The sequence below is a fragment of the Anneissia japonica genome, unplaced genomic scaffold (genome assembly GCF_011630105.1).
Source record: "Anneissia japonica isolate Jap-2015-1 unplaced genomic scaffold, ASM1163010v1 scaffold2918_len238339_cov177, whole genome shotgun sequence".
In the NCBI taxonomy this organism is placed as follows: Eukaryota; Metazoa; Echinodermata; class Crinoidea; order Comatulida; family Comatulidae; genus Anneissia; species Anneissia japonica.
The window spans coordinates 179,394-192,306 of record NW_022734790.1 but is presented as its reverse complement, the minus strand read 5'-3'; the positions used below and the strand labels follow the sequence as shown (position 1 = coordinate 192,306).

The 12,913-nt window shown below is 34.8% G+C and overlaps 1 long non-coding RNA gene and 1 pseudogene across 1 annotated transcript; one reads left to right on the top strand and one right to left on the bottom strand.

Annotated features, from left to right (window-relative positions):
* Nucleotides 1-1,284, top strand: part of LOC117116489 — an 8,386-nt pseudogene extending 7,102 nt beyond the window's left edge.
* A 133-nt stretch (nucleotides 1,285-1,417) lies between these two features.
* Nucleotides 1,418-11,671, bottom strand: LOC117116494. Its single transcript, XR_004446763.1, has 3 exons — nucleotides 11,323-11,671; nucleotides 7,587-7,689; nucleotides 1,418-2,309 (listed from the first exon to the last, which is right to left on the bottom strand). It is a non-coding gene; the product is annotated as an uncharacterized LOC117116494 (long non-coding RNA).
* Between the last annotated feature and the right edge of the window lie 1,242 nt (nucleotides 11,672-12,913).

Here is a 12,913-nt window from a genome sequence, read left to right as displayed (position 1 = left end):
GCAAAAATATTTTCTCCAATAATTGGGCTTCAACTAGGTACCAAATTTAAAGTATTTCTGCCCTATTTTGATATCTAAAAATCGCTAGGAAACTTTTTCAAAACTTCAGATCTAATTTTGAGCTATTTTTCGTGTGATTACCCCAATAAAAATACCCATCAAAATAAAGCTTAGGATGTAAGCTTTTCAAAGAAGAAGGAAGGAGAACGATTGATGGAACGGCGAACCGCCGCCGCCAGAAAATCGATGCTCACTTGTTTAACTCTCTGTGTACTGGTCACACAAAATTTTTACTAGACTGGTGCTTCGGACTTGTGAAGCGACAATACAGGAGGACTTTTGCTTCGTCTTTGCAGGACATTGCAAATGTAGTTTTTGATAGTTCAAGTAAAGGATCGAACATTCCCTGTTTTTGTTGGGAATTAAAATGTAAAATCATCTGTGCCATTTTATGCATGGGATGATTTTTCCAATCCACATTTTAGGCCATTAGTTGGTATAAAGTCACTGTATCACTTTAGGATTGACCAAAGTAAACCTGGGTTTATCTTTGTAAAAGAGTGGCATGATAGCGAAGAAAATTGAAATCAAACTGCTAAAGTCAGAGTTTCTAACTGGTATGCCTGATAAAATTCCACCACAAGGCTTAAGTGATGCAAGAAAAAAATATCTGTATGATGAAATCCGTGAATTCTGTAGGAAAGATACTAGAGACCGTGTGTGCTCAGACCCTTAGTAAAAAGGGGAATTAAATGTTTTTAAATTAAAAGTAAATAAAATAGTGTTAATGCAGATCACTATTCTACTGTGTATTAAAATAGTCTGCCAGTGATCTTTGTATTGAATAAGACTGCTTCCAGGATGCGACTGGCATTAGTGGAAGGAAAGTATACTGTATACTGAAGTTAAATGGATAATAAAAATGTGTTTTAAAAAATTATTTTCAATGGAACAATATATCTGCCTTATAAGCTCCAAATACTGTATCTCCCTAGTGTGATTTTTAGATCTCTTGCTGTCCATAGGACATTGTGTCCATGCAGAATGATTTTCTTTGCAGGTAAATTACCGGTATTTGACAGATGAAGGTATTACAACAAGAAAAGGGTCACACCAGGTGATTAGCTATTTGTACCAGTTTTTAGACAATTATGGACTTGGAGAAAAGCACCTCATCCTGAACGCCAACAACATTATGATGAGATATCTCATGTGGCGAGTTAAAAAAATTGACTCAATACTTCTATTATGTCATTTCTGTGTGCTGGTCACACACAATTTTCACCAGACTGGTGCTTCGGTCTTGTAAAGCAACAGTACAGGAGGACTTTTGCTTCGTCTTTGCAGGACATTGTAAATGTAGTCTTTGATAGTTCAAGTATAAAAGGATCAAACATTCCCTGTTTTTGTTGGGAATTAAAATGTAAAATCATCTGTGCCATTTTATGCATGGGATGATTTTTCCAATCCACATTTTAGGCCATTAGTTGGTATAAAGTCACTGCATCACTTTAGGATTGACCAAAGTAAACCTAGGTTTATCTTTGTAAAAGAGTGGCATGATAGCGAAGAAAATTGAAATCAAACTGCTAAAGTCAGTGTTTCTAACTGGTATGCCTGATAAAATTCCACCACAAGGCTTAAGTGATGCAAGAAAAAAATATCTGTATGATGAAATCTGTGAATTCTGTAGGAAAGATACGAGAGACATTGTGTGCTAAGACCCTTAGTAAAAAGGGGAATTAAATGTTTTTAAATTAAAAGTAAATAAAATAGTGTTAATGCAGATCACTATTCTACTGTGTATTAAAATAGTCTGCTAGTGATCTTTGTATTGAATACTGGCATTAGTGGAAGGAAAGTATACTGTATGCTGTAGTTAAATGATAATAAAAATGTGTTTTAAACAAATTATTGACAACAATTTAAATTACTGATTATAACTAAAACATAGTAAACCTATTATAAATCTAGCATCTGTCTGATTTTAATATTATTGAAACAGCTTACTATTGTGCAGTACTGTATAATTTTATCACTATCCAATGTATTTTTAAGGTTTTTAAATAAAATGACATGAGCACAATTTCTATACAGTACTTAAAGTTCTATCTTCATGTCAGTTACTTCTCTGACACAAACTTGGCGCCATCACAACTTTCTAATGTTTCGAACCGTCACAAACACTTCGTAGTGAGATGTCGACAAGTCCTTTGGGCAACATCTGTGCTGAGCGACTGTTCGCATCACTTGACTGCTTGCAAAAACAAATGCCAAACGCAAACACCATATCGATGGAAGGGATAATTCTATGAACACAAAATAAAACAATGTCATATCTTAACAGTCTTCCAACCCAGGAGAATGCCCGCCCTTCTAATGGAGAAAGCAAGGAAAACGACTCCAGCTATCCTGGAAGGATATCGAGACAGAAAGGAAGAAATTAAGGCGCACCGTAACATAGTGTCCACTGGACATGACCCATAAGCCATTCACCCTCTCCCTCTCCTGGGTCTACTTAAGTGAGTCATGCATTCCTTACTGGGAAAGTCACTCAGGATGTTTATGCTACAGTACATCACTGGTAAGGAATGTCTTGATGAGCCCTTGCTTCCTGTCCCCCTGTATATTATAAGTTACTTTAGTAGGTAGGATAGTCAGATTTGAGTTTTGATTCTTGTGCCCTCGATCACGCATACCGATAGACGGTGGCTAGCGGTGGTCCTCTACAAGCACCTAAGACAATCTGATTTTCAGAAGTTACAGATGAATTTAACCATTGGAACAGTGAGCAGTGAGTAACCAACTTTTGATTTGTTAACATGGCTAGCAGACCCAAAGCTAGGTCCTAAACTAGGACAGCTGTTAATACCCCTGACCAGCAATCATTGTCTGATGACTTAGACGATGATGTATATTTTCAAAATCAGGCTATGGCCATGAAAGTGAGAGAATTAGAATACCAGCTAAAAATTAGAGAGCTAGAAGTACAATTGGCCAACGCTGGTAGGCAACCCCAACACAACACCAACAGCCCGATTCACAAAATCCCCAAAATTACGGAAAAGGACGGATATTGACACCTATATGACATGTTTCGAAAGGATTGCCCATCAATGCAAAATTTCACTTGAAATATATGTCCTCAATCTCCTCCCCAAACTCACTGGTAAAGCCAGAGAGGCATTCAATGACATGCCAGATATCCCATTTTCATATGCTGGACTTTAAAAGCAATTCTTTTAAAGTACCATTTAACCACTGATGTATATCGGAAACAGTTTCGGCAGACAAGCAAACCACTCTCTATGTCAACTAGGAGTGGGTTGGCAAATTAGACCACGACATGAAACTGTGGTTATCTAGTGTGAATGTCAATATAGAAGACCCCAAAGCGATTTTAGACTTTTTTCTTTTAGATCAGGCCCTTACTAAATTGCCCCATCCCCTTATGTCCTTAGTTAAGGAAAAAGAGCCTAAAACTTCCAAAGAACTTTCAAGAATTGCCGATAACATGATTGAATTTAAAGGCAGGACTTGGATTGAATCCATTACCAAAACAGACCCTAAACCATCCCAGTCATCCCAAATGCCGTCCTCCACCACTCCCTGGATACAATACCCCCCGTCGAGGTGCCCAAATCGTTTACCCATTACTTCGCCCTCTAGAGGTACACCCACATCCCTAAGGTCCAACTTCTCCGATGCTCCCAAGCCCTTAATGTCACTCACCCCAAGATTTTATTTAACCCCTGATGCGAACCCCTACAGTAGTAACCGTACACCCCAGCCAACAAAAAACAAAACCAATTACGCATGTTACAGATGTATGGGACATTTCAGTAAAGATTGCCCCCTTAATCCCTATAGTAACAAATCGAATGACAACTCCCACTCTCCCCAATGACTAGGCTTTTATGTTAGACATGATAATTCCAAGAAAAATCCATGGTTATTTCCTGGAAAATTAACAACCAGGATGCCACGATCCTAAGGGACACTGGCTGTTCTAAAAGTGTTGTAAGAAGTGATTTTGTTGTCCACCCAAACGACTATAAAGGAAAAACCGTAACAATTCGGGGCATCACTGGAAACAATGTATCCCTCCCTATAGTAGAAATCTATGTTAACTGCAAAGCCTATAATGGTTAAACAGTAAAAAGATAACAATAATTTTGTAGTTAAGTTTACTTTTATGACATTTTAATTTAATACTGTATGTATGTGATTTTGTACATGCCAAAAATACAGTATACCATATTTAATTAAGTGCACAGACTATTATTGTTTTAATTAAGTTAAATTAAAGTAAATCAAAGCCTATGTCATGATAGTGTATGTGAAATTGTGTTTTGATTGGTTCTCCCCACTCCATACCAAGACCTGAGAGGAATTCCTGCACTGGAACCAAATTGTGCCTAAACTAGATTGTAAATTATTGAAACTGGCGGCACCAGTGATTTGTGATTCTCTTGCATTTATATGTAATTTATCTTTGTTTTCTTCAACCTTCCCCTCAGAATGGAAAAAAGCCAAAGTAACCCCAATTTACAAAGATGGTGATAAACCTGAACCAAGCAATTGTAGACCAATCTCTGTTTTGCCAATAGTTTCAAAATTAATAGAAAGAGCAGTTCATGATCAACTGTATAATTATTTGACTACTAACAACTTAATCAACTCATGTCAATCAGGATTCAGAAAGAACCATTCTACTAACACAACACTAATAGATATGTCCGATATCATACTAAATAATTTTAACAATAGTAAAGCTACTGCTGCTATATTTCTGGATCTCAAGAAAGCGTTTGATACAGTTGATCATGGACTACTGATAAAAAAGCTAAATTATTATGGAATTGACGATATTTAGCTACAATGGTTTAAATCATACATATATGACAGATCACAAGCGGTTTTTATTAACTCCAGTCAGTCTAATCTCATGAATCTCAATATTGGTGTACCACAAGGATCTATTTTGGGTCCCTTACTATTTTTATGTAAATTCTCTACCTGATGTAATGTCCTGTAAAGTTGTTATGTATGCTGATGACACCACTATACTTTGTAACTCATCTGACCCAGTCACTCTACAACAAGAACTAAATTCTTATTTGACTAAAATAGCTGACTGGTTCAATGAAAATAAATAAATTATTAATATAAAGAGAACAAACTACATTCTTCCTAAATTTAAATATATTTCACTTAATTTGAATGGTGATATTATTGAAAGAGTTGATTCTTTTAAATACTTAGGTGGAACTTTTGATCCTGTACTAACTTGGAAAGACCACATAAATAAATTATCTTCAAATTTGTCTAAGCGTATTGGTGTCATCCGCCGTATAAAATACCTACTTCCACCCCATACTCTTAAAATGCTTGCTAAGTCCTTAGCATTACCTCTTTTTGATTATTGTTGTTGTGTCTGGTCAAATTGTAATGTTCAATATTCTAATTGTTTACAAGTTCAAATGAACAGATTATGTAGAATTGTTTTGTCTGTTGATACAGTATTTATACTTCCGTTGATGTTATGTTAAGTTCACTTGCATGGAAACGACTACTGTACATGTAAGGTGGAATGAACAGATAGCCTTAATGACTTTTAAATGTTTAAAATGGTATGCGCCATCTTATTTATCATCTAAATTTAAATTTAATATCGAATCCCATTCAAAATGTACACGTAGTCAATCTCATAATACCCTTTTTGTACCACAATGGAATAACTGTCAAGGCAAGAGAACTTTTTTGTATCGTTCAACAAAGTTGTGGAATGAACTTCCACACGAAACAACAAGAAATTTCATGAACATGTCTATTATATTTTTTAAAAACTCTTTTAATTCTTAATCACTTTTATTATGATTCTATTTATATATATGTATGTTTTTTAATTACTTTTCTTTTAACTTTTGTACTTTATGAAACTGTACCACTTTGAAAAACAGTACACAAGTACTGAAAGTGCATGTAGTAGAAAGACAGAATAAATAAATAAATAAATAAATAAGAAACATTTGACACACGTATGAATGGATGCAAGAAATTTATCACCAATGGCATAATTCCATGGAAGAAAATGATTTTGAATCGAAATACTGTACTTCGAACATTTTTCCTGCATTTTATTTTACACCAGAACTAGCATGATCAAAGTATCGAACTTCAACACAGAAAATAATGACCAAAATATTGAAGGTCATAGTGTTGCCTAGCAACTGACTGCTGGACTACCAGTTTCAGGATGATTGATGCATAAGGACATAGCCTATTTTGATGTTGCAGAAACTTTATTTATGACCTTTAAACAAACCTTGGATTGGATTTTGACCTGTGAAAATTTTCAGTGACAATACTATGAACAATAGGCGAACACTTTTAAATTTTAGTTTAGTTTACAGGTCAAAATTACACATAATCGCTGCAGACGTTCTTTTTTTAGAAAAATAAAGCACTCATCTTACAGCAATCCAAAATTGTTTATGCTTATTGAGTGTCTAGACTTGGCCTGTATTCAGTAATACTACCTTTATACCATTAAAACTGTTCCTTGGACCAGATCCAACCACTTTTTCAGACCTGTTTTAGAGCACTCTTCTGAAAATGAAAAGGCTATCACAGGATGTTGCTGTGACAACCTTTTCTTTTTTTACACCTAGTGTATCTGTACCACAAGTTGATGAATGCTCCGTTGGTCAGTATGTTATTTGTATATATGATTTTCATAATTATGTTGGTCTTATTACTGATCGATCCACTGAGTTTTCAGATGTTTATGTTAAATTTATGAGTAAGAATGAGACTACTGGAAATTAGTTTTACCGGCCACGTTGTGATGACAAATGCTGGATTTCTGTTGAGGACATAACCTGTATAGCATTGATACTCCAACTATTGCAAGCCGGTCTGCCCGAGCTTATAAAATTTCAGAAGATGCTATGTCAAGGTATTTAGGATTGCAGTAAATTTTAAAATAAAGTATCATTTGAATAGAAATTTGTCCATGTGGTCATTTTTATTGTACCTGTATCTGGAAATCTCATTTGAGTGAATAGTTTGAAGATTTATTTTTGAAACATAATTTAAGCGTAGATTCTCAATTTAATTAAATATAATCTTTTCACTTTCAAGTATTTCCTTAATCAATCGTACAACAGCATTTAACCATAAAAATTTACCTGTAAAATATCTTAGAGATATACATCAATGTTTTTAATATTCTGATTGTAACATATAATGAACTTGATTATTCTAAATTTTTAAGTTGATATTGCAAAATCCATATTTGGTTCTACCACCAAACATGACTATCCTTATTTCTCAAATTTCTGGCTGGACCATAATGGGAGGCATCTATTGGATAGTATTCATGCTTGGTTTACATCCATATTTAATTTACCTATACAGAAGTTAGTAGGGTATTAGAAATCAAAACAGTTTTGGGTTAGGCCTTCTAGTCTTTGAGATATGGATGAAAAAAATTGCTGAAGGCTCTGTCGCATTCATTTTGCCCTATTCCAACAGTGGCATCAATAAGGAATAACAGAGCAGCAACATGTGAGTACACTTACCCTAATCCACCATATAATCAGTGTCCAGCTAAAACTTTGCCTTCCTTTTCTGCAATCACCATGATGAAGTAGCAGTGTCTCTCACTCTCTGTGAATGTAATACCTGTGGAAAGATCAAAAGTTTTTGTATCAGGATTAATTCAGATCTATCTACCATAAAAAATTAAAAATATTATACACTAATTAAAAAAGCCCAAATATAATTATTTTGTATAAAAATATAAAACAAATTAAAGTAGTCCATCCAATACAAATCTACCCAAGCTCTCACCCTCTATATTTAAGAGTAATATAAAGGCACCACCTACTGATTTCGTGACATCAGTGGCAACCCTCTATACTGCTCTATCAAGATAATTATTCCAATTTTTAACTGTGTCTACCATCTGTAAAATGTACATATTTTAATATTGTGCTATGCTAAAATACAGGTAATTTAATGGCAGGACTTGAGAGTCTCACCACGTCATCCCTCCCGTAAATTAGTAGGTTAGTACATTGAACTTCTTCAATAGAAAATCATTTACATATACAAATATATTAGTCCTAAATGAGCTTTTTCGTTATTGTCTTCAATTTTTTATTTATTTTGTTTATTTTTTAGGTTTTATCATAATAACCGTACATCACTTTTTTAGTTTTAATTTTATTTACTGTATTGTATTTGCAGACTGGTAAAAGAAGAAATTCGCCTTCACTACACCTTTACCCTCTGTCCATCTTATAAGTGAACTAAATATCAAGAGTCAAGAGGACATCAGTAGTACCTATGGCTTATTCGAGAGATCAAATTCGCTGTGGCGGCTGGAGCATGTTAACTACACTGGCCAAGTATACCAAAAATATAAACAGCCCAATGGTACAAGATGAACAGAGCATCAGACTGCCTGGTTAGATTCTTATCTGCACAATCTCCAAAGTTTGATAGGCTTGTGAAGACCAAATTGCTCGATCAAGCATAGACACAATGAAAAATCTCCGTCCTAAGTTAACATTGACATTACCAAATTAACCCAGATGTTGCTAGACATGAACATGCTTGCTACTGTACATTAGATTTAGACAAAAGATATTAATTAACGTCTCTGTGGTAACACTAATTTGAAACCCTAATACTCTAGGGATAGGCTTAGTATTGTTGCTTTATATTGAGCAATATATGATCGAATCAACACACACAAGGAAACTACAAATCACTGTGTTATTCCCGCTCCGCATCCACCCCAACCCATCAGTACTTCTATTTGTAGAGTGGATCACATATTCACTACAGAACAGCATGGTCTTTCTCTCTAATCAACTGTCCATGTTATTTTGGTTAGTGACGATGTGGGAAAATTTGTTTGAATATACAATTAACAATATTTGTTTTGACTAATACTTTATTTGCGATGATTGAATATCGGGGCTAACGTTTGTGTTGTTAATGACAACGGGGAAAATGTATTGAATATTATTAAAATTGTATTGACTGTGTGATGATTGAATATCGTACAAAAATACAGGCTTCTAGGCCTAGAAATAATACCTTTTTGATTTCTTGGTAATGGTTTTATTTAGCTGGAAAGTTCCACGTTCATGCGTAAGCCTGAATAAGTTGTCAAGTGTGGTCTTTCAAATGACGTGTGTGGAGTGAAAAGAATCCACATTTTCCAGCTCATCATAATATCACAAGTTACACAATTATTTAATAATTCATTTAAAGATAATGATTGAAATAAAATGCTACTGTACCAAGTTAAATATGTTTAATAAAAACAACAAAATTATAACTTAATTAAATAACTATTTACAAACGTCAACATTTTTTTGAGTCATATTACTGTTTACAAAATACATGCAAACCAATTTGGGGACTCCCCATATGCGTTGATTTGTCGTCGATTCAATATGTGTGACGTTCAATAATGGCTTTTAAAAAAAGAGTAAAAATTCCCTTTTTTTTTACAAATATTTTTTTTTTTTTGCTCAAGCTTATACTTTAACAATGCCTACTATGTTTGGGAAGATTTGATTTTTGTACACCACGGATTCATGGGTACATTCAATCATAAGGCCAAGTAAAAAAAAATAATTGGTTAGCATCCTTTTGGTATCAAATTTCATGGTAGGGAGGGAGGTTTTTTTTTTTTTTTTTTTTCTCGTAGAACATGAAAAACCAGCGTCGGAAGGAAAATTAGCAAAACAAAGAAGAGGAAAACAACAGACGCCAAAATTGGACACAAGAAATCATGTAATTCATCTATATCAAGCAGATAATCTTTGTCTATATGAATAACAGTCATATTGAAATCCCTATATATGAAGTTTTAAAACATGCAACATTGTATATGTTTACAGAACTGATGATATCGATAACAGGTCTATAAAGCATTCCATCCTAAGTGGCGAGTGTAATTGCTGTTGGATGTGAAATTAAAAATAAAAATAACAACAGCAAAATAAGAAGATTGAAGTTTGTCATAGTCGTATAATAATTCCTTGTCCATTCATAAACAGAAACGTAATTTTTGAACTGGCATTTTGTACAATTGATTACTATTTTTGATTGTTTATGTGATTGATTATGTACATATAGTGATAATACTCAATAGTGAATACTGTTAATGAGTTTGACTAGTATCATGTGCTATGTTTATGCTTTATCTAGTTGGACCAGCTGTTTGGAAACATCACGTCACTGTACCAGCATGTGAATATTCCATGCTTTGTGTTTAAATTTGTGTTTGCTGGACATTAATTATAACTGGACCATACTGGGTTTGTTGTTGGAACAACACAACAGTCATCATTGATGCCATGCAGGGGTTTCGCCAGAAAAAAAAAGACGGCCTATTTTGTTTTTCCAAAATGGAAGCCAGTGGGCGTGGCACTAAGCCGATGGTGGGCCACGCCCATCGTTAGTAATCCCCATCGATTATTGGTACGAAAACGTACATTCAATCAATAAATGTTGTTTTTATCAAACGTAAATATGATTTACCTTTAGTTTAATGTAACATTCGATAGATTTGAAGAATATATAAAGAATTTGCTAAAGGTAGACCAGGCCCAATTAGGCTAAGCCGAGCTGATTAGGCCAAGCCATCCAAGCCATCACGGTAAAAGTTGCCGTCCTAAATAATTGTAGGCAATCAGATCTAGGCCTAAATGTTTACATAATACTTTGCACATCTATTGACATAGGCCTTGTCCTACCCCTACCCCCTACCACAGCTCAGGTCCTGTTTAATAATATTCAAACTCGCCTTATGCGTAGACCATCTGTGGACAGGCTTGGGACTAGGTTGACTGGCGTGGTGTTCTTGGAAGAGGGTATGATCAACTCTTCCTTATTAATATCATCCCATATTTCGTTATAAAACAATTACATGACATGATTATTAAATATTACAATACACGTGAGTTGAATGTGTTATTATCATTACCAGGCAGATGCTATTTACATGTTGTAACTAGGGCCTAGGTTATAATATCATATTATGAGTTGTTAATGGACCACATACAGGTGGTTTTGAAATAATAATTAATAAACTATGCTAGGCCTAGCTCTAGCTAGGCTAGGATAGGCAGTAATTTATATGGTGAAAGCAGCCTTCAAATTTGTAATTCATGAACATGAAGATAGATACTGTACTGTACAGTAGTATCTGAATTCCCTGTCTTGGAATAATAAGTTGAGCAGAATTATCAACCAAATATTTAAATTTATTTATTTTTTTAAACTGCGCCTGACCTTAGTCCTTAGCTTTGTTTGCCTTCTCACTTCTCATCAAAGGAGTGAAGCTGAAGCTGGTTACCAACCAATCAATCAATGTTCATCCCTCTCGCGAACAACAATTTTCAGTATCTAAAATAATGTACTGTAGTATAGGCTAGGCCTACTAGACGAAAATTGGTTGATAGGCTGACATAGTTGCATTCAAAAATAATACGTTTATGACGACTCACTGCAACCTATCTTAGATGTTTTCCCTCCATTTCTTCCTAAGGTCTGCGTACACAAATACGGCGTACAAGATTTACGTTGTTGTGCACGCGATGCACGTGCTTCGACATCTTGGATATTGCTGACAACAGGTATGTATGGGACGCTTATGGAGTGCGATAATGCTCAGCAGCGAGTTCTCTAGCCTCTGATTGGTCAAAATATGCATGGAGGGCGCTAAGCTCGCAGAGGTAACTTAAACCTTAAACCATGGAGGTATTATTGAGAAGGAGATCACTCGGCAACAGATCCCTTTGACGCGACAAACCTATGTGTTCCCCGCTTTTGCATCGCGCGCGGGCGTATTACCCTATAATTCACACTTTTTCGTTGGCAACGACATGCATTTATACGCTTCCAGAGCAGAGCAGTTGTGCAATAAAACGTTTGATTTTAACCCATTAAATATCTTTATAATGAACAATGTTCCCCTGATTAGATTTTTTCGGGCTTTTGGTATGTTATTATTTGTATATTTCAGGAACGGATTCCGTAAAATATTTATGTTAAAATTACTTCTGTGTTCATTATAATTTTGTCTAAAGATTGACTGGTTCGACTATATAAAGCTAAGTCAATGTAAAACTGAAAAATACTCAGATTTTGGATTCATTTTTCGAATAGTTTATTTATGTTTAAAATTATTTCTGTGTTCATTATAATTTTGTCTAAAGATTGACTGGTTCGACTATATAAAGCTAAGTCAATGTAAAACTGAAAAATACTCAGATTTTGGATTCATTTTTCGAATAGTTAACCCTCGTTAACCCAAAAATGACTTAGTTTATTATAATCCTTAATCATTTATTAATTAATATCTGTTAAAATTAGAATGGGCGAATTTAGGCCAATTTATGAAAATTGAAGTTGAAATATACTATACTTTTATAGGTCATGTAAATGTTCCATTAAATTCGAAACTTTTCTTGGTGGAAAATATTAATATGTTTGATATCTTATGAGAGATGAATGTATCAGCTTCAAAATAAAAAAGATTGCGCAGCCATAGTGATTGACAGTATGTAGTGCGCATTGAGAAAAGAAGGTGCTCTCCATTTCGTCATGTTCAATTTTTTGGTCAACTGGCGGGGAACACATGGGACTTCAAAGGCATCGCGCAAACGTTCTTTACGCGCTGCGGCAACTTTGATCTTGGTTCATTTGCATAGCGCTGCGTGCGCGTAGCTTTGCCGAGTGATCTCCTTCTCAATAATACCTCCATGCTTAAACAATGGAGGTATTATTGAGAAGGAGATTACTCGGCAACACTGTCCCTTTGACGCGACAAACCCGCCTTTGGATCGCGCGCGGGCGTATTACCCTATAATTCACATTTTTT